Raw genomic sequence first — 23,887 nt, forward strand, 5'->3', positions numbered from 1 at the left:
AGGAACCCTTCCCTACTGCTAGTGCTTTCCCTAATAGATAGGGTACCTGTCCTATTCTAACAATTTGCAAATGTGTGCCAAACCTGGGAGCCAGGGCCTTAACCACTTGCCAACCAGCCATCGCCAATATACGGCGTCAGGGTGGCTCTATTGCGCGAATCACCGTACTGGTACGGCGGTTCATTTAAGAGATATAGCAGGTGCCGGTGCCAGAGCCAGTGTGCGTGGCCGGTGGCCATGATGTCCGCTGGCCACCCGCGATCGCTCCACAGAGAGGCAGAACTCTGTCAGGGGAGTAGAGAGAGATAGTCTGTTCCTAGTGATCAGGAACAGCGATCTCTCTGTACTCCCTCTCAGTACACTCCACCCAAAGACACATGTAACCCCTTGATCACCCCCTAGTGTTAACCCCTACCTTGCCAGTGACACTTATACAGTAATCAGTGCATTTTTATAGCACTGATCTCTATATAAATGTCACTGGTCCCTCAAAAGTGTCCGATCTGTCTGCTGCAATGTCACAGTCCCGCTAAAAATCGCTGATCACTGCCATTACTAGTAAAAGAAAAAATAATAATAAAAATGCCATAAATCTATCCCCTATTTTGTATAACTTTTGTGCAAACCAATCAATATACGCGTATTGCGTTTTTTTTTACCAAAAATATGTAGTAGAATACATATTGGCCTAAACTGATGAAGATATTAGTTTTTTTACATTTTTTTGTGGATATTATAACAAAAAAATTGTTTTTTTGTTTATAGCGCAAAAAATAAAAAACACAGAGGTGATCAAATACCAGCAAAAGAAATCTCTTTTTGTGGGAAAAAAAGGACATCAATTTTGTTTGGGTACAACGTTGCACGACAGAGCAATTGTCAGGTAAAGTGACGCAGTGCCGTTTCGAAAAAAATGGCCTGGTCATTAAGGGGGTAAATCCTTCCGGGACTGAAGTGGTTAAATAGGCCCTGTCTGACCAAAGATGGCTGCCAGAGTCACATGGGGCATTCAAATCCAATTGGGTTGCTTCCCCAGTGACCCAGGAAATTATGGAAGAACTTCGTTCCTCTTGACTTCCTCTCCAGGTACAGGGCCACTGCGACAAGCACCACCTGCAGTGGAGAAAGTAGACCGCACCTGCCTACAAGGTGATTTCATCCGGCCCTGGGAGACTTTTACCTTCCGACCAAAAGATAGAGCTACCATTGTCTCCCAAACCTGTGAAAGTTGCAGACAATAGATGAGGAGTGTGGACAGGTTCTTCACTCCTTCTTAGGGACACCAATTAATGAAAGCTATAACACCTTGCCACCCAAGTCCACTTGGTTGGGTACTGAACCTGTGCTTAAATAAAATTAGGGTTGGGTCAGGTTGACCTCCATATTTCAAACATACTGAAAATTAAAACATTGCAAAATACGCCAACCATCCAACTCTACTTGAAATCCATTCCATTGAGATCATGCTCTTCTTCCAAGCACGGAAAGGCTGACTCTGGCTTTCCTAGTGATATGGAAAGGGATATGAATGTTTGGCTGTCCTCCAAACTGAAGTGAACTGTGAATGCTCTGATAGAGCGAATTGTTTTAAATGTGAATTCAAGCTCAGACACTGTAGACAGGGGCCATCGCCCTTTCTAGATTGTGGTCGCGATAAACAGGTCAAGAACCAGTAAAGGTTTGATGGTAACCAGAGAAGATCACAATGGCCAAACAGCCTGCCTGGTGGTTTCCTACATTCTGAGCTTGTATAAACGGAATGACACACAACATAAGAGTACAGCAAGAGATTTGTGAATATTGAGTGTGTCACAAAAAATGCTTCAGCTGGCGACTTAAATATTATAAAGCCCAAAAAATATGAAAACGGAAATTTAATTCACAAATTAAATCTCATGGTAACAGTGAAAGAATTTGTGAAAACTTATCGAAGATCAGCTCTGTGGAAAATGGTTTTCTAAAGAAGAATTTAGGATAAATAAGGTGCCCTATGGATTATGTCTATTGTCTTTATCAAGTACAAATAGCAGGTTGATTGATTGACTATGTATAGGTATCACAGCATCCAATGCATTGCATATATGAAGAAGCAAACAGAATGAGTTCCAAAAGAAAGTTTTATACCAACGGTCTCCAATCGGTCTCCTTTGCTTGCTTTTATCCGGGCCTTGGGGCATTATTTTCATCACTGATACAAACAATGGGACATAATTCCCCCCACTCATACCAACAAAGTGGCAGAATTCCTCCAAATGACACCAACAATGGGGCACAACGCCTCCCAATGTGCCAACAATGGTGTACAATTCCTCCCAATAACACCAACAATGGGGCACAATTCCTCCCATTGACACCAACAATGGGGTGCTATTCCTCTCACTGACACCAAAGATGGGGTATTGTTGTTTTTACCAATGACGTTGGAACCTTTTCTACTCCCAATGGCCCCAGTCTGGCCCCACTCAAGTCTGAAGGACAGTAAACTGGCCCTTTGTTTAGAAAGCTTGAAGACCCCTGTTCTATACCATGGCAATCTTTGGAAAGCCATTGAAGATTCAAGGAGAGCTGACACATTTCTGATCACCCCCTCATCAAGGCCAATAATAGATAAATGTAATATTAATTAATAAACATATACTTTCATTTTATATATATATTGTGAGGGGGTTAGCTAGTGTCGACAGCTTACCCGTTAGCTCCGACCACGCCAGGTTCTCCAGCCTGGACTGCAAGCTGTAATCCCAACCCTACGCTGCTTTCTTGCTTCTGAATAGGCCCTCAGACAGCCTAGCAGCCACAAGTCCCCATTATAGGCCACAGGCTCTGGCCCAGCAGCCCTGGGGCAACACAACATACAGCCGTCCAGGAGGCACTGAACCCCAATCACCTGACCTCACCCAAATAAATAGGCTCTCCCAGCAGGACAAGGGACCTAAGAAAATCCCTGCCCATTGGCTGAGACACCCTATTCATTCCTACTCTGTCCTTGCAATGCCCTTGTCTTATCTAATGCCACCAGATACCCAGCCATCTAGTGACAGAAGAGAGAAGTGCAGCAATTCCAGAATTAGGGTGAAATCAATTGACCTCCTATCAATTGGCCAAGGCAACTATCACTTGGCATCTAAATTTACTAGCAACCCTGCCTAAACATCAGGGTGCCACATCTACAATAGACAAGTAACAGTAAAACAAAAAGAAACATGAAAATAAATCCTTTCCAACTTGGCCACTAACTACACACGCAGGTTCCCTATCTGTCAACTAGGTGCAGCCTTGTGCTGCCCCCAGCTCCCTGTTTTAGAGGTTTGCCACACAGGCTTTGTCTCACCGCACAGGACAGGTATCACGCTCCCCAGTCTACACAGATACAGAACTGGTTCCAGGATGGAGCACCCTCTCTAAACATGCTGGGAACTTTGTAGAGTCCCTAATGCATAGCTCCCAACTGTTCCTGATTTCAAGGGACTGTGCCTGATTTGGAGCAATGTCTCTCTGTCCCTCATTCCTCCTCATTTGTCCCTCATTTTGGTCTGATCTATATAGATGTATATACAATGCACTTTTTAAGTATCAAAAAGTGTTTTCAAGTGATAAATCTTTCATCTGATTTCTAAATTGCTGCATTTGTAAATTCCAAAAGCCAATATAAAGGAATAATAGTGGTAAACAAAGCACTTGTGAGTTTAACCAATCTTGGTTTTTTTTGTACAATTCTCCTTTAAAGGGGCATGGCAGGGGGTGTGTCCTATGCCTGCATACTTTTGCTGATAGGTGTCCCTCATTCCCATCTCAAAAAGTTGGGTGGTATGCCTTATAAGCCAACTTTGTTCAGCTGGGCTCATTACCTCACCACTGCAGGACTCTCAGCGCTTCCCCCTAGTGGAATAAATCCACATAGAGCCTGAATCTATGAAACACATACCTGCCATCCTTGATGCAACCAGGCGATTTTATCTGCCTGCTGTCAGATATCCCCCCCCCCCTCGTTTCAACCTTGGGGTTGGAACCCCAGTAGTCAAGCACGCATGAACCCCGGATAAAGCATCCACATTCCCCATCAGAACCCAAGGGCGAACCCAAGGGCGATGCTTTACAGTAAAGTGGAATTCTTGTAGGGCCTAGTCACCCTTCTATTGGTCTCCTTATTTTGAGCTATACACTTTAACGGAGCGTGATCAGTAACCAGTGCTCTTCCCCCTTTCAAACCTGGGACAGCACTGCTCCTAACCCAACCTCTGATGCATCAGTTTGCACAAAGAAGTCTTTAGAGAAGTCAGATGAGTACTTAAGGCTTTTTTTTAAAGACTGGAATGCCAGGCCTCTGGGGTCCATTTAACCATGACAGACTGGTTAAAAGGGAAAGCCCTTTTGTCAGGTTGGTTAGGGGCACAGCCTGAGAAGCAAAATGTGGGAAATGAATCGCCGATAATAGCCAGCAATTCCTAGAAAGGCCAACTCTGTATGGCCTCAACTTTGTTGGCTTGGGGTATTATCACTCCCCTCTCAATAGTGTACCCAAGATATCTGGCTTTGTCCTGTCCAGTGGTACACTTCTTTGGATTGGTCGTAAATCCAGTTTCCCGAATAGAGTCTAAGACTGCCTACACTTTTGGCAGATGTGAGGCCCAATCTGTGCTATGGATAATCACATGGTCCAGGTACGCTGCAGCATACCTCTGATGGGGCCGCAAAATCTTGTCCATTTTGCGCTGAAATGCTACAGATGCATTCTGTAACCCAAAAGACATCCTTCTATACTGGAGTGCCCCATCTTGGGTTACAAATGCGTTTTTCTCCTTTACCGACTCGGCTAGGGGAATCTGCCAATAGCCCTTTTTCAGATCAAGTGTGGTCATGTACTGGGCTGCTCTCAGCTGGTCAATCAATTCATCTATATGTGGCATGGGGTAGGCGTCAAATTTTGTAACTTTAGTCAACTGTCGTACAGTAAATCGTTACAAAATCGCCAGCTCACTCACTTTTTCAATTATCTCATATGGGCCCTGCCATTTGACCAGGAATTTGCTTGAAACTGTAGGGATTAGTACCAGTACCCTATCCCCCGGGGAAAAAGTACGGGTCTTGGCCCCATGATTGTACACCCTTTGCTGTGCTAACTGCGCTTGGGCCAAATGTTCTTTTACGATTGACATTACCTGTGCAATTCTATCTTGCATCTGGGCGACTTGCGCAATCACACTCCTGTGGGGAGAACCCTCACTTTCCCAAGTTTGGCGATGTCCAACAGCCCTCTTGGGTGTCTCCCATAGAGTAACTCAAAGGGTGAAAAACCCATAGAGAATTGTGGTACCTCCCTGATGGCAAACAGCAAATAGGGAATTAAGAAATCCCAACCCTTTCCATCTCTATCCACCACTTACTTTAACATTTGTTAACTGGTTTTGTTGAACCTTTCAACCAACCCGTCTGTTTGGGGGTGATACACGGATGTCCGTAATTGTGCCACTTTGAACAACTTGCATAGCTCTTTCATAACCCGGGACATAAAGGGTGTACCTTGGTCTGTAAGCAGTTTCTTAATGGGGATTCCCCCCTGACAGCTGAATGTAAACCAAAGAATGCCGGCATTTAAAAAACATAAAAAATCTCAATCCCAATCCATAGCAGGCCATTCAGGTCAGGTATGGCTTGTAAGGGGAACAGACCCTTATCCAAGCATGCAGCCACAGGCCAGGAATGGAGAGGATGAGCGGGCGCCCTCTCCCCCCTCCTGAACCATGTTGCATGTTGATGGGGACAAGGGCCTCTTGACTACAACCCTGGCCGGTGGTTGTGGGGGGAATTATTAGAATCTGGAAGCCTCTTTTAACAAACGGGCCCCCAGATCCCGCCCCTATGTGAATGAATATGGGGTACATTTTACCCCTACTCACTCATCAAAAAAATTCAAAAAATAAATAAAGACACAGAGACAGTTTTTGATCTGTGCCTGGCGAAGGCTCCCGCCATCTGACAGCTCCGCCATTTGACAATTTCTAAATAACTAAGGGGTGGGGCCACTGAATGATTTAACCGGGTGACATTATTGGTCCAAAACATGCTGGGGGGAGGGCAAAGCACCTCTCCATGGGGTTCTCCTTAAAAGAAAGGTTTGCAAAGGTGGGCAATTGCCTCTCACCAACGACCAGACCAGTTCAATGCCTTCTGAATAGCGGCTCCCGGAGAGGCGTCCTTGCAGTGGATCCGCTGTGATGATCACCTGATGCGAAGCAAGGTTGTCGGAATGCCGAGAGGATGCTGGACAGATGTCTGATGAACAGCAAGCAGTGCTAAACCCTCCTCGGCCGGTTTGGAATGTTGTACACCGCGCGGTAGACCACGACCTCACCCTCCCTGTACAGAGAGGTCCGTCACACATGAGGCCCATGAAGAAGAGAGCATGGGGCAGGTCTCTGGCTTCTTTTATAGCTCTCCTCAGCAATCCCTCTGATGGTAGCAATGATCCCTGGGATATGTAGTCCAAGTGTATAGTCATGCAGAAGAATAGCCATTCTGAAGAACTACTAATCCCACAATCCCTTTGCTTGGGCCCACAAATATGATGTCAATTAGTGGCGTTGGGCACTAGAGGGACAGTACGATCTATAGAATGACAGTGAATCGCTGTACTTTGCAATCGTAGTCCACATTGCTACATAAATATTTCATAATGAGCTAGTATGTGGTGCATACTAGCTCATTATGCCTTTGCCTTACAGGGTTTTTTTATTTTTTTGTAATTTTTTTTTATACAACCGCTTTAATAGCAGCTCGGTTAGCCATTGCGCGAAACTGGAAAAATATCCAAGCTCCCACTCTCCAACATACCATAACCATACTTAATCGTCATCTTTATTTAAAATATATGCAGGTCTTCACCGTAGGAGCTCATTAATTGTATCCAATAAGGTGTAATAGCAAGCAATAAGATTTCTTGAAATGGTAGAAGCTAAAGGTGTCTATGCACAATGTTCAAGATAGGTTCAGTAAAGTATTCCCAAGGTAAAGATGTCTGTGCAAAGTGTCCCAGTGAAACCATAAGCAAGGATTTGTAAAGGAGGGCGACTGCCTTCTCAGCAACGACCAGGCCGATGTAATGTCTTCCGGACAGCAGCCCCTGGAAGGACACGTGCAGTGAATCCGCCGGTTCGTTCTCCTGATGTGTAGTGTAGAACACAGGTTGGCAGGCGATCGAAGTAGTGCTAGATGGATGTCCGAGGAACAGGCCCCTCTCATCCGGGTTGGAATGTTGTACACCGTGTGGTAGGCCGCAACCTCTCTCCCCATGCACGGAGAGGTCCGTCTCGCGTCAGGCTCAGGAGGAAGAGACCGCAGGGCAGGGCTTTGGCTTCTTATATAGTTCCTCCCAGCAATCTCTCCGATGGCAGCAAAGATCCCTGGGATGTGTAGTCCAGGTCATGCAAAGCAATTATCAGTCTGTGGAACTACTCGTCCGACAATCCCATTAGCTTGGCTCGCTAATAAGATGTCAACTGATAACACTGAGCACTAGAGGGACATGCGATGCCTAGAAATACCTAGAGGAACACTGTACTTTATAATTGTAGTCCACATTGCTACATCTGCATAGCCTAAACTTGTGCTCTAATGCACATATTGCAACTAATGCCACGTACACACGTGTGGACTTTACGGAAGACTTTGTCCGCGGACTTTTCGACGGACTTTACGAATGAACGAACTTGCCTACACACGATCAACCAAAGTCCAACGGATCCGTAAGTGATGACGTACACCAGACTAAAACAAGGAAGTTCATAGCCAGTAGCCAATAGCTGCCCTAGCGTCAGTTTTTGTCCGTCGGACTAGCATACAGACGAGCGGACTTTTCGAATGGACTCGAGTCCGTCGGACAGATTTGAAACATGTTTCATTTCTAGGTCCGTCAAACTTTTGAGAAAAAAAAGTCCGCTGGAGCCCACACACGATCGAATTGTCCGACGGACTCCGGTTCGCCGCACCAAGTATGCCGTAAAGTCCGGTCATGTGTACGCAGCATATGCCGACATATGTGTTGCACACGCTTACAACAGAGCTTACCAACACATGAGACCGCTATCTTTTTTATCTTGAATGATCTCAGCACACATTATATTATATTTTATTACATAGATTACATAGAGTATACAGAGTGACTTATTAAACACTCTCTTTCAACCTCAGGTTGCATTTGTTACATAAGTTATGCTGTAACTTTGTTTGTTTAATGAGTTTTGTAAACATCAAAATTTTTGAATAAAAAGTTGAAGTATAAAAAAAAAAAAAGATAGGCTCATACAGTACAAAATAAGACATAAAAATGAGGTGTGCAAATCAAGTGGGGGGGGGGTTACGGTTTGGCATCTTCGCCCTGGGCACTGCATGACCTTGTACCAGCACTGGTGACATTGACTCTGTTTTAAAGATTATGAAATCTGCAAAAAATCCATTGAATAATGCTTTTCCCTCACAGCTTCTCTACACATTCTAGTTATTTGCATACTCAAAAATGTCTAGATGCATGTCTCAATTTATAAAAAAAAAAATTTGCATGCCACCGGAGCCTCTCCAGGACGTCAAAGTGAATTGATAAATTGATAACACAGCGCCCTCCCGCATTGCCGAAAAACCACGATTGTTCCTGCAATCCCCCTCCTGTCCGAACCGGCTTCTTATCTTCCACTGACAATGCTAATAGGATATGCATAGTCTTATTAGCATAGCAGATAATGGCACCCTAGAGGCAACGGAATCGTAAAACTTTAAGTAGAAATCAAAACAGAAGGAGGGGAGCAGGAGGAAAACATTGTCACCAGCCCGGGGCTACGCTTTCCAGCGGCATCTGGGTGTACTCATATTTCTTGCGCTAGTCAACATGCAAATGTTAATAGGCTGTGCTCCCATGAATGCTATCAGTGTCATGTTTTATGTGAAACATTAATTGAGATAATGTGCCCCTTCTGCGGGGATGGCAGGGTCGTATGTCATGTCGTACCACAACAATGAGATGCCAACATCTGTACGCGTCTTGTGCTCGCTTTCTGCAGAGCTGTGAGCAGCCTTGGTGTTGGAGGTCTACCAGCCATGATTGTCTGAGGTCTGCTTGCTTAAAGAGGATCTTCGGTCCCCCTCCCAATAAAAGCATAAAAATCAGCAGCTACAAGTACTGTACAAATACTGGAGCTGCTGACTCTTAATAAAAGGACACTTACCTGTCCAGGGATCCAGCACTATCCTCACCCGGGCCGGTTCTTTGCCGGTCCTAAGGGTCTCCAGAGCCAGGCATGTTTACTAAAGGAAGCCGGCTGTGACTCCTTGCGGCTTCCCTGCGCTTTGTGGATGATCCTGCAGCCTTCTGGGACCTGTGAAGGGTCCCAGAAGACTGCGGGCAATGATCTTTTTTTTTTTAGCTGTTTGTAAGGGTGGCGTTCTGACCACCAATGTAAGAGGCAGGGTCGGGACCATGGGTGGGCAGGAGGGGTGGTTGCCCTGGGCACTGTGGTATCATGTGAGGTTGGGGAGGGTGCCGCAAGGAGATTGGGAGAGAGGGGATTTGTGTTTTAAGGGGAAAAAAACACAAGGAGAGGAGGCGCCTCTAAGTGCAGTATTAAAACCAATTTTAATAAAAACTCTGTGCAAACCACTCACATTTTGTAGATTAACATTAAGCATGTAATGTAACTAGAAATCCAGGAGGAGAGGGGTCCGTCAGGTCTGTCACTAACTGGCGCTGGGTCCTGCTGTGCGTGCGGCTGTGCCCGAACACCGCTGAAGCCGGCCGCGGTGATAAGATTCCAAAGCGAGACAGAATGACAGAATGACAGGATAAACCAGATACACAGCCATCATCCTTTGTCCTTTTCCCTCCCCCTCACTGTGTTCCTGTCAATCCGCTCTTCCTTCTTCCCCTTTTCTCTCCAGTCCCCGCCCCCATTCTCTTCTTAAACCACTTCCACGATCCCTCTGCAGCTTTGATGAAGGAGCGCGGCTACCGTGCTATCGTAGCCTGCACGCTCACGAAACGCGTCGCATCCCAGTGACGTCACAGCTCCGCGCCTGCTTTCCATCAGCGTCTCAGGCCTCGCTTTGGAACCTCATCACCGCGGCCGGCTTCAGCGGTGTTCGGGCACAGCCGCACGCACAGCAGGACCCAGCGCCAGTTAGTGACAGACCTGACGGACCCCTCTCCTCCTGGATTTCTAGTTACATTACATGCTTAATGTTAATCTACAAAATGTGAGTGGTTTGCACAGAGTTTTTATTAAAATTGGTTTTAATACTGCACTTAGAGGCGCCTCCTCTCCTTGTGTTTTTTTGCAGATTATTGGGGCTTAGGTTCAGCTCTTCCAGGAAGGCAGCCATTAGTGTGGACTTTGAAATACTTGTTTGAACGTTTTATTTAGTCCCCTTTTTTCCCCACATAGACTTTTGATGGACTTTATTGATTATCACCTCCTGCCATCTACATAATGGGTACATAGGAATGCCCAGCAATTTTGCGCCTTTACTTGCCTACAGTGTTTTAAGGGGGAATTTGGGGGGTGGCAGGGGAAAAATATTGTTCTAGGAGGGGAAATTTGGGGGGGGGGGGGGGGGGGGTGCTAAGAGTGGTTATTTAGGGAGATGTGTGCCAGGAGGGGGATATGGGAAGGAGATTTATACTAGGGGAGGGATAGGGGGTTTTGTGCTAGGAGGGGGGATTTGGAATGGGGGGTAGATGTGTACTAGAAGGGGAACTTTTAGAGACAGAGGATTTGTGCTAAGAGGGACAATATTTTGGGGGAAGGGGCATTTGAGCTGGGGGGATTTGGGGATGTAGGGGCAAAGATTTGTGCTGGGAGGGGGTATTTAAGCGGGGGGGGGGCAGATTTATACTGGTAGGAGGGGAATAGGGGAATTTATGCTTGGGGAAAGCATGCAGATTAATGCTCAGTTTTTTTTTGGGGGGGGGGGGGTTTTGCTGACAAATAATGCTCATATATCTTGGGGGGCTACAGTTTGGCATGTTCGTACTAGGCTTTACTATGGGTAGTGGGAGTAGAATATGGTGTCAGTGGAATATGGTGTCAGTGGAGGAATAGTGCCTGATTTTTGGTGTCAGTGGAAGGATTAGTTTCCCATTTTTGGTGTCAGTGGGAGGAATAGTCCCTCATCCTTGGTATCAGTGGAAGGAATAGTGCCACATTATTGGTGTCAGTGGGAATAATAGTGCCCCATCATTGGCCTCAGTGGGAGGAATAGTTTCCCATTGTTGGTGTTACATAGTTACATAGTTAGTCAGGTTGAAAAAAGTCCATCTAGTTCAACCATAAAAAAAATACAAAAAAAAAAATATCATACAATCCCATATACCCAATCCTATACCCACAGTTGACCCAGAAGCAGCCGAAAAAAAACTCCAGAAAAGCATGATGCAATTTGCTACAGCAGGGGAAAAAATTCCTTCCTGATCCCAGAGAGGCAATCAGATTTTCCCTGGATCAACCTTACCTATAAATGTCAGTACCCAGTTATATTATATACATTTAGGAAAGAATCCAAGACTTTCTTAAAACAATATACTGGGCTGGCCAGAACCACCTCTGGAGGGAGTCTATTCCACATTTTTACAGCTCTTACTGTGAAGAAACCTTTCCGTATTTGGAGATGAAATCTCTTTTCCTCTAGACGTAAAGAGTGCCCCGTGTCCTCTGTGATGACCTGAAAGTGAATAACTCAACACCATGTTTAGCTCAAGCCATTTATTATCAATCAACTGTGTTTACTCTTTTTAAATCATAATCACAACAGAAACTACCCAAATGACCCTGATCGAAAGTTTACATACCCTGGTGATTTTGGCCTGATAACATGCACACAAGTTGACACAAAGAGGTTTGAATGGCTATTAAAGGTAACCATCCTTACCCGTGATCTGTTTGCTTGCAATTAGTGTGTGTGTATAAAAGGTCAATGGGCTTCTGGACTCCTGACAGACCCTTGCATCTTTCATCCAGTGCTGCACTGACGTTTTTGGATTCCGAGTCATGAGGAAAGCAAAAGAATTGTCGAAGGATCTGCGGGAAAAGGTAGTTGAACTGTATAAAACAGGAAAGGGATATAAAAAGATATCCAAGAAATTGAGAATGCCAATCAGCAGTGTTCAAACTCTAATCAAGAAGTGGAAAATGAGGGGTTCTGTTGAAACCAAACCACGGTCAGGTAGACCAACTAAAATTTCAGCCACAACTGTCAGGAAAATTGTTCGGGATGCAAAGAAAAACCCACAAATAACTTAAGGTGAAAAACAGGACTCTCTGAAAACATGTGGTGTGGCTGTTTCATGATGCACAATAAGAAGGGCACTTGAAGAAAGATGGGCTGCATGGTCGAGTCGCCAGAAGAAAGCCATTACTACACAAATGCCACAAAGTATCCCTCTTACAATACGCCAAACAGCACAGAGACAAGCCTCAAACCTTCTGGCACAAAGTCATTTGGAGTGATGGGACCGAAATTAAGCTTTTTTTGGTGACAACCATAAACACATCATTTGGAGAAGAGTCAACAAGGCTTATGATGAAAAGTACACCATTCCTACTGTGAAACACGGAGGTGGATCGCTGATGTTTTGGGGATGTGTGAGCTACAAAGGCACAGGAAATTTGGTCAAAATTGATGGCAAGATGAATGCAGTATTATCAAATACTGGAGGAACATTTGCATTCATCAGCCAGGAAGCAGCGCATGGGACATACTTGGACATTCCAACATGACAATGATCCAAAACACAAGGCCAAGTCGACCTGTCATTGGCTACAGCAGAATAAAGTGAAGGTTCTGGAGTGGCCATCTCAGTCTCCTGACCTCAATATCATTGAGACACTCTGGGGAGATCTCAAACATGCCGTTCATGCAAGACAGCCCAAGAATTTACAGGAACTGGAAGCTTTTTGCCAAAAGGAATGGGCAGCTTTACCATCTGAGAAGATAAAGAGCCTCGTCCACAAATACCACAAAAGACTTCAAGCTGTCAGGGTAATTTGGGTAGTTTCTGTTGTGATTATGATTTAAAAAGAGTAAACACAGTTGATTGATAATAAATGGCTTCAGCCAAACACGAACCATGAGTGAAAGAAAAGTTTTTGTGTTATCATTCATATTCTCTTAAAAATGGCCAAGAAATTCTGCCAGGGTATGGAAACTTATGAGCACAACTGTATATATATATATATATATATATATATATATATATATATATATATATATATGTATATATATGTATATATATATGTATATGTATATATATGTATATGTATATGTATATATATATATATGTATATATATATATATATATATATATATATATATATATATATATATACACCCAGTGCTCAGCATAAATGAGTACACCCCCCTTTTTGAAAAGTAGGATTTTAGATAATATCTAAATGAACATAAGAACAATTTCCCAAATTTTGACAAAACTGAGTTTTATAGAACCTTTGTTTAGCTCATTACATGAAAGTAAGGTTAATAATATAACTTAGATTACATAATCTTCAGTTTTACTCAAATTAGTTGATGCAAAAATGAAAACACCCCACAACAAAAACCACTCCATCTAGTATTTTGTATGACCTCCATGATTTGTAAGGACAGCACCAAGTCTTCTAGGCATGGAATGAACAAGTTGGCAACATATTGCAACATCGATCTTTTTCCATTCTTCAAGAACGATCTCTTTTAGAGCTTGGATGCTGGATGAAGAGTGATGCTCAATTTGCTTCTTCAGAATTTCCCATAGCTGTTCCCTGATTGGGGACCACTTATAACAGTGACCTTAGATGTGTGTTTTGGATCATTGTCATGTTGGAAAAGTGCATGACGACCAAGGGCACGTGATGGTAGCATCTTCTCTTTCAATATAGAACAGTACATCTGTGAATTCATGATACTATCAATGAAATGCAGCTCTCTGACATCAGCAGCACTCATACAGCTCCGCAGAAGGACACGGCCACCACCATGTCTCACTGTAGGCACCATGCATTTTTCTTTGTACTCCTCACCTTTGCGATGCCATACAGTTTTGAAGCCATCAGTTCCAAAAACATTTATGTTGGTCTCATCCCTCAAGAGTAGAGAGCAGAGCCGATCCGCCCTATACGCTCACTACGCAAGCTGCGTAGGGCCCCGCCGCTGTGGGGGGCCCCCAAGGGTGGATCGGCTCTGCTCCCGGAGCTCCAATCTGCTTGGACGATCCCCAGCAGCAGCAATCCCGGATGGCCTCTCTGTCCTCCTCCTCCTCCCCTCCCCCGGGAGGGCCCCTGATGGAGGAGGGCGGGGCCCCTCACACCTGTCAATCAGCCACCCGCTGGGCCCCTCCCTCCTCCGGAGACTCGCATCACCCCGAGGGCCACACGCTTCTCCCAGCTGCTAAGCAACCTGCAGACTAAAGGCTTCCAATCCGTTATCAACTACTGGGGGGCCCCGAACTCAAAGACGAGGTGAGTGTGGGGGCCACAATTGGGGGTGGGACAGTGATGGGGATTTGTTTATAATCAGCGGTGTGTCGGTTTTACATGTGGGGTGTATGTTATGAATGGGGTGCAGGCATGTACTGGCCATCGGGACTACTGGGAGTTTCCCGGTGAGCCGATGGCTCAGTGGGCCGATGCAGTCCTGGAGCCGCTCCTCTCTGACAGTGAGTGATTGCGATTTCACTCCTGTCAGGAGGAACAGCTTCCGTCATATGCTGGAGAGAGCATTAGGCGTTATGCTCCCTCCAGCCTGCAGGGGGAGATAGACAGACGGCAGACTTTCCTTCCTCTCTCCCCTTATCACTTGTTATCACATGACTGGAGAGAGGAACGAGAAGCTGACTTCAAAGCTGTGAGTACATGTGGGAGGGGGAGGAGAGGGAGGACTCTCTGATGTGAAGGGGGCTGCTGGTGGGGACACACTGATGTGAAGGGGCTTCTGATGGGGACTCTCTGATGTGAAGGGGGCTTCTGATGGGGGACTTTCTGATGTGAAGGGGCTTCTGATGGGGACTCTCTGATGTGAAGGGGGCTTCTGATGGGGGACTTTCTGATGTGAAGGGGGCTTCTGATGGGGACTCTCTGATGGGGACACACTGATGTGAAGGGGGCTACTGGTGGGGACTCTGATGTGAAGGGGGCTTCTGATGGGACACACTGATGTGATGGGGGCTGCTGGTGGGGACTCTCTGATGTGAAGGGGGCTTCTGATGGGGACTCTCTGATGGGGACACACTGATGTGAAGGGGGCTGCTGGTGGGGACTCTGATGTGAAGGGGGCTTCTGATGAGGACTCTCTGATGGGGACACACTGATGTGAAGGGGGCTGCTGGTGGGGACTCTGATGTGAAGGGGGCCTCTGATGGGGAATTTCTGATGGGGACACACTGATGTGATGGGGGCTGCTGGTGGGGACTCTCTGATGTGAAGGGGGCCTCTGATGGGGAATTTCTGATGGGGACACACTGATGTGATGGGGGCTGCTGGTGGGGACTCTCTGATGTGATGGGGGCTGCTGGTGGGGACTCTCTGATGTGGTGGGGGCTGCTGGTGGGGACTCTCTGATGTGAAGGGGGCTTCTGATGGGGACTCTCTGATGTGAAGGGGGCTTCTGATGGGGACTCTCTGATGTGAAGGGGGCTTCTGATGGGGACTCTCTGATGTGAAGGGGGCTTTTGATGGGGACTCTCTGATGTGAAGGGGCTTCTGATGGAGACTCTCTGATGTGAAGGGGGCTTCTGATGGGGACTCTCTGATGTGAAGGGGGCTTCTGATGGGGACTCTCTGATGTGAAGGGGGCTTCTGATGGGGACTCTCTGATGTGAAGGGGGCTTCTGATGGGGACTCTCTGATGGGGACACACTGATGTGAAAGGGGCTGCTGATTGGGGCTCTCTGTGAAGGGAGCTGCTGATTGGGACTCTCTGATGTAAGGGGGACGCTGTTGGGGACACACTGATGTAAGGGGGACACTGACGGGGACACTCTGATGTAAGGGGGACGCTGTTGGGGACACTCTGATGTAAGGGGGACGCTGTTGGGGACACTCTGATGTAAGGGGGACGCTGTTGGGGACACTCAAAATTAAAGTGGGCCGGTCATGATGAAGTCCAGGGCCAAATTTTTGTCCCAGTCCAGCCCTGATGGGGTGTCAGTATTGTATCTGGGCTGTATATAATTAGTGGGGGCTAATAGTATATGTGGGGTGTATGTTATCAGTGGGGGGCAGTATTATATGTGGGGTGTATGTTAATGGTGGTAGCAGGCTTTGGTGAGCAGAGACCCCCTTTACACCAGAGTCACACCATTCCCCCTTAAATCAAGGTTCCCAGAACACCCCTTACATCAGATCCCCCCCTTAAATCAGGATTCCCCTTTACATTAGAGTCCACAGAGCTCCCCCCTTACAGTCTAAGTGGAAATTCTGTGCAGACTCTGATGTAAGGGGGGGGGGGGGCTCTGTGTAGACTCTGATGTAAGGGTGGCTCTGTGCAGACTCTGATGTAAGGGGGGGCTCTGTGTAGACTCTGATGTAAGGGGGGGGCTCTGTGTAGACTCTGATGTAAGGGGGGCTCTGTGCAGACTCTGATGTAAGGGGGGGCTCTGTGCAGACTCTGGTGTAAGGGAGACCTCTGTGTGGACTCTAATGTAAGGGGGGGCCTCTGTGCGGACTCTGATGTAAGGGGGGGCCTCTGTGCGGACTCTGATGTAAGGGAGACCTCTGTGTGGACTCTGATGTAAGGGGGAACCACTGTGTGGACTCTGATGTAAGGGAGATCTCTGTGTGGACTCTGATGTAAGGGGGACCTCTTTTTGGACTCTGATGTAAAGAGGGGCTTTCTGGGGACCCTGATGTAAGGGGAGGCTCTCTGGGGACCCTGATGTAAGGGGAGGCTCTCTGGGGACCCTGATGTAAGGGGAGGCTCTCTGGGGACCCTAATGTAGGGGGAGGCTCTCTGGGGACACTGATTTAAGGGGGGCTTTCTGTAAATGGTTTACATAGCTCATGGCATCACGGATCAGGTAGAGGGCCCCTTAGCAGAATTTTGCTTAGGGCCCCAGGGAGGTCAGGATCGGCACTGGTAAAGAGTCCCAGTAGTCTTCTTCTTTTGCAGCTTGGGCCCTGGCAAATTCTAGTCAGGCGTTTTTGTGCATGGGCTTTAGGAGAGTCTTCCTTCGTGGACAATACCAAGGCAATCCTCTGCAGTGTACCCCATATTGTGGCACGGGAAACAATCACCCCAGTTAGGCTTTCTACTTCTTTAGCTAAATGCAGTGAATTTGCAGGGCAATTTTCTTCAACCCTTCTCATCAGAAGACGCTCCTATCGAGGTGATGACTTCCGTGGACGGCCTGGACGTCTCTGTGAGATGGTTGCAGTTCCATCTTTAAGTTTTTATATCACTTTTACTCCAGTATTCTGACTGATAAGTACAGCTTTGCTGATCTTCTTGTAGCCTTCATCTTTCTTGTGTAAAGAAATGATTTTCTTTCTCAGGCCTTGTGACATTTCTCTTCCATGTGGAGTCATTGCTGACAGCATGAAATGCGAGGGGCATTCTTTGTTAACCTCCCTGGCGGTATTCCCGAGTCTGGCTCGGGTTGGATTTTTTATACCAAAAGCGGTATCCCCGAGCCAGACTCGGGCTTGCATCGCAGGATCCAGGAAGAGCATACTTACCTTGTCCCCTGGATCCTGCGATGTCTCCCCGCTGTGATCGGCGAGCCGCTGTGTCTCGCTCGATTCACAGTGCCGAGCTCCGTTCCCTGCGAGCGTTGCGACGCACGGGGACGGAGTTCGGCGGTAAATTCAAAAGTGAAACACACAGTATAGATACAGCATACTGTAATCTTACAGATTACAGTACTGTATCAAATAATTACACATCCCCTTTGTCCCTAGTGGTCTGTCCAGTGTCCTGCATGCAGTTTTATATATATAAAACTGTTCTTTCTGCCAGGAAACTGGAGATTGTCCATAGCAACCAAAACTGTCTCTTTACATCAAAAGTGGTTTTAAAGCAGCTAGAAAAAAGCGATAATAAATTAGAATCACTTGCAGAATTGAGCGATAGTGATTTGTGGGGAGATCCGTCATCAAACACTAAAAGTAACGAAAGCTAAAATTCTGCAACTGAGCAAATTTCAGTGTTTTTGATTTGATTACATTATTATATAATTTTTATTATTATTATATTATTATTTGTTATAATTATTTATAGTTATTTATTATATTATAATTTTTTATTTCGTTTTTCAAACTTTATCATACCCGGGATGTCTACTAGACTCTTGTTTGGACAGATTTAAGTGAACTATTCCTAAGAATTACAGGCCTACAATATAAAACGCCAAATTTCTGTGCAAAATAATTGTACCGCTTTCAGCACCTAAAATCAGAAATAATCATACCGCCAGGGAGGTTAAGTAATGCCTTTTTATAATCACTTGTCTGCTGGACACCTGTTTGAATAATTAGACTCACCTGTAGGTGAATTCTTGTTGATTAGGATTTTGTTGTCTAAAAAATTTAGCTTTGCTCCTAAAGGCTCGTACACACGATCAAACTTTCCAATGGGAAATGTTCGATGTCAGGTGGTAAGTCCAACGCTTTGTATGCTCCATTGGACAATTGTTGTCGGACTTTCTGCCAACAAATGTTGGCCAGCAGGTTCTTAAATTTTTCGCGGACAAATGTGTGTTGTCAGATTTTCCGAGCGTGTGTACACAAGTCCGTCAGAAGCAAGGACGAGCCGGAAGCAGTCGGTCTTGTAAAACTAGCGGTCGTCATGAAGATATCGCATTCATGACGAGGCAAATTATGAAATCTGGAAGTGTAGCGCATTCTCTTCTCCTTTATAATGGTATAATACTGAAGCTGTTTTGCTTGTGATATTCACAGAGTTCTGCCAAACTTATTTATTTATTTATTTTTTCTAGTGATCTCCAGAATAATATTAATAATAAAACTAATTTTGTTATTCAATAGGTAGCACAAGGTCATATAAAAATCAAGAGGAAGGCAACGATGGAGAAACAGTTGGAATTGGTGAAACATTTGTACCCCAGGGCAGACATCAATTATTTGACTTTCAAAATTGGTAACCTGAGGAGTCCATTTAATAGTGAGCACAATACGGTCCTGGACTCCGAGAGATCGGGAGAAGCAGCAGATGACATATATGTCCCGAGGCTGGGGTCTTCCAACAGCCTGCGTTTTTTGCCAGACCACACCAAACCCAGGCCATCGCTCTCAACACTTCCTTCCACACAAATTAAAGAAATTAAATCAAAAATGCATTCTCTGCACCCAAAAAAAAAATAAAAAGATAAACGCAAGTTAAGCAAAAAGAAAATTATAAATGATATTGCTGATAATCCCCAGCCCAGTGGCCTTGTTGGGGGTGTTGTTGCTGCATTGGCCACGGTCCGCCATGCTGCTGTGGTGGGTGGGGTGGCTGTGGTATTGGTGGAAGTGGTGGAGGAGGATGGTCGAACTTGCATATGTGAATTTTATTTGTGATTTGGCCCTTCTTCCCCTTGTTGATTAGCTGAAGTATGATTTCTTCGCACATGCGCTGTTCCTCCTCCATCTATTTTAATTTGTTGCCTGTCATGCATTCAAAAGCCTCCTGGGCTTCAGGGGCTGTGCTAATCGCACTTGTGGCATGCCGGAGAAACGCAGTTGTGGCCTCATCCAGGTTTCTGGACTTCCTGGCCCTTTTTGTTGGAGGACGGAGGGGAGGAACCTGGCATTCTGTTTGGCTGCTCGGCACGGCCTCCTCTTGGCTTTGGCTGAGACTTTCCTGTGTATGAAAATGGTACGTAGTTTTAGGTTTTTGGTCATCAATCACACACAATTTTGAGCTCGTGACTGTTGAAAATTGATTGCAAATTGAGTGTTAACAAATAGAACACTATCACTCTGACCCCAGCATGTTTCATTCTTGTCCCAATCATTTTTGGCCACTACTGTCTATTGCTATGTAAACCACTTTGTTAAAGCAGAAATTTGTGATCAATAACATCCAGTTAACATCATTTAATTTTTGCTAACAATTATGTTCAACAATGCTATACCTGGGTCAAGCTGGGCTCCTCCACATCTTCTTCCTGTGTCGAAGGCCCAGGGTGGATCTCAGGAGCCTCAGCTGATGTGGAAGAAAGTGTTGAGAGTGATGGTCGTGGTTCAGTTTGGTCTGACAAAAAACGTAGGCTGTTGTAGTACCACAGCCTGGGGACATATATGTCATCTGCTGCTGCTCCGGATCTCTGGGAATCCTGGACCTTCTTGCACTCCCTATTATATGTGCTCCTCAGGCTACCAATTTTGGCCTTCAAATAAATTATGTCTGCCATGGGATACACAGGCTTCACCAATTCCAACTGTTTCTCCATCGCTGCCTTCCTCTTTATTTTGTTGGAATAATCCCTGCTTTTAACTTGCCTTTCTGAAATAAGCCCCAGTGTGTCAACATGTGCTAGCTCACATCATGGAGGATCAATGGACGTGTTTCGGGGGTGCAACCCCTTCCTCTCACCTGCTTTAGTTTGGAGGAAGGGGTTGCACCCATAAAATGCGTACATTGATATCTCGAGATGGGAGATAGCACATGTTGACACACTGTGTGTTTTGGGGCTTGAGGAAAAAACCTGTTTGTTCCTACACACATTTTCGGCAGGGGATCAGAAGGGACATTTAACAGTTATGCCTCTACGTGTATGTGGCTTCAAATGTAGGCTTTTAGAGGGGTGAGATCACCCCATCTGAGGAAGGCAACATCAACACAGTTTTAACATACTCATATGTCTCATATGGCCTTCACTTTAGCAAAGTCGAACTTTGTAAGTTCCTGAGTTGGGGATGTGTATGTTATGTTTTTAAACATGCCTGTTTAGCCCCAAAAAAGGCAAATTAATGTCAAACATACATGTTATACACCAAGATGTTGGTTTGTTCAAAAACCGTTTATAACGCACATGTTAATGTGCTTGGAGTAAAATATTTTAGTTTTATACTAAACAATGTGTGGCTTCTTATTTCAATGCTCAATACCAGTGTATTTGTTAAGTTGGTGTAGTTACAGTGACAATGTGCTGTAAAATGTGCCAAACTCAGGCAATTTTAGGGACTCCAAGCCATTAATTCAAGGAGTTGAAAGGGCAGAATATTTTTTATCATTAATGCATTACATACATTAACAACAATAACATTGTGTGTGTGTGTGTGTAGCAGACCCATGGCACAACATAATAGTTAGCTGAAGAAGAGATTGTCACCTCATGTAGCAAATAAGTTACATTTGCACTATTGAAGAAAATGGCCAAAATTAAAAGGCCATTTGAGAACCTAGGAGACAGATAAGAAACACAAATAATAATTCAAATGAAATATGAGTTTAGTTTTCAAAAAAAGTTTTATTGGACATCCGCCAAATTTTGCTGTAAAGCAACTGCCCCTCTACCCGCAAAGTACTCCAGATATTTTTGGCGGAATTCTCTGGCACTTTGGGCAGGTAAGCCAGCACGGCCACTTTCCAGAGCCGTCAGCACTGTAGATTCTGCTGCAAAGTCTGCCTCAGTCGAAAACTGAGGACTGATAGCTGGCTGCATTCCTCCATAAATAGTTGTGAAGAATGCAGCAGCACAACACCACATGGTTGAGTTTATATTCTGCCAGGTTCATGGATGTAAGGAAGAAACAGAACCGAATTGCCATGATGCCAAATGCATTCTCCACCACTCTTCTTGCACGAGACAGCCGGTAATTGAAAATCCTCTGCTCTGGGGTCATGTTCCTCATGGGGAACAGCCTCATGAGATGTTCCCCCAGAGCAAAGGCCTCATCCACTACAAAAACAAAGTTGAGGCCCTCCACATTGTCCTCAGGAGGTGGCAACTGCAAGGTGCCATTTAGTAGCCGCCGGTAGAACTCTGTCTGGGATATCACTCCTCCGTCAGATTTTTGGCCGTTCTTGCCAACGTCCAGGTATAAAAATTCGTAATTGGCCGACACCACCGCTAACATGACAATACTACAAAAGCTGTTGAAGTAATAGGAGCCCGAGTTGAGTGGTGGGACAATCCTCACATGCTTCCCATCAATAGCACCACCACAGTTGGGAAAATCCCACTGGTGGTGAAATTGGGAAACCACAGTCTGCCATTCCTGTGGGGTTGAAGGAAACTGTGGAGTCAAACAAGAAAAAAAAAAATTACTACTTTTGCACATAACATTGCAAGCAGATTAGACACAAACATTCTTGGCCAACATAAGTATAACATTTATTGAAATGAGTATTTAAAGACAAAAGTATAAGGTCAACTTATCAGATTCCTCACCCCCTCTGGTGGCCCATTGGAAAAATTTTATGGTGGGGGGGAGATGTTTTGGATAGGTAACCCTCTCCACTTCATTGAGAGCTGAATGCATAAATAATGTGTGTTACTTTGGCCAGCCCCTCCTTACTTACACTATTGGCAGCCCACTGGACAGGTAAGAAGTGTCATAATACAAAAATATGAATAAACACTGTCCAAATTAAAGCATATTTTTACATTCTGAAATTACCTATCAAGATAATAAGAGACCAAAACTTTCAACAGTACCATTTGAAAGAATTCAGACAGGCCCTTGCACTACATGCTTTGGTGAATTCATCCATAAATCTGAGCACAAAAGAGGTATAGTGTGTATGGGTTTGGCAAAGTCAGCAGATAGAGGATTGGTATCGGTTGAAAAATACATTTTTGTGTGTGCAAATTAACAAATCTTGATTGCAATCAATGGCCGGCATTTGTGGGAGTATTTTGTAGTATAGTGTCCCATAGAAAATGTTGATTCTGAAAGTAAAGTAAAGGTTTTCTGACAAATCTGTTGGGATGTACTCATTTATGCTGAGCACTGTATATACATATACTGTATATACGCTATATTGTAAAAAGTATTGGGACGCCTGTCTTTACACGCACATGAACTTTAATGGCATCCCAGTCTTAGTCCAAAGGGGTCAATATTTAGTTGGCCCACCCTTTGCAGCTATAACAGCTTCAACTCTTCTGGGAAGGCTGTCCACAAGGTTTAGGAGTGTGTCTATGGGAATGTTTGACCATTCTTCCAGAAGTGCATTTGTGAGGTCAGGCACTGATGTTGGATGAAAAGGCCTGGCTCGCAGTCTCCGCCCTTTTTTATCCCAAAAGTGTTCTATCGGGTTGAGGTCAGGACTGTGTGCAGGCCAGTCAAGTTCCTCCAACCCAAACACGCTCATCCAGGTCTTTATGGACCTTGCTTTGTGCACTGGTCCAAATCATTTGGCAGAGGGGGAAATATGGTGTGGGGTTGTTCTTCAGGGGTTGGGCTTGGCCTCTTAGTTCCAGTTAAGGGAACTCTTATGGCGTCAGCATACCAAGACATTTTGGACAATTTTATGCTTCCAACTTTGTGGGAACAGTTTGGGGATGGCCCCTTCCTGTTCCAACACGACTGTGCACCAGTGCACAAACCAAGGTCCATAAAGACATGGATGAGGGAGTTTGGGGTGGATGAACTTGATTGGCCTGCAAAGAGTCCTTACCTCAACCCGATAGAACGTTTTTGGGATGAATTAGAGCGGAGACTGCGAGCCAGGCCTTCTCGTCCAACATCAGTGCCTGACCTCACAAATGCGCTTCTGAAAGAATGGTCAAGCATACTCATAGATACACTCCTAAACCTTGTGGACAGCCTTCCCAGAGGAGTTGAAGCTGTTATAGCTGAAAAGGGCGGGCCAACTCAATATTGAACCCTACGGACTAAGACTGGGATGCCATTAAACTTCATGTGCATGAAAGGCTGGTTTCCCCGCATCCAATTCGCATAGCAGG

This window comes from Aquarana catesbeiana, linkage group LG10 (genome assembly GCF_042186555.1).
Source record: "Aquarana catesbeiana isolate 2022-GZ linkage group LG10, ASM4218655v1, whole genome shotgun sequence".
Taxonomy (NCBI): Eukaryota; Metazoa; Chordata; class Amphibia; order Anura; family Ranidae; genus Aquarana; species Aquarana catesbeiana.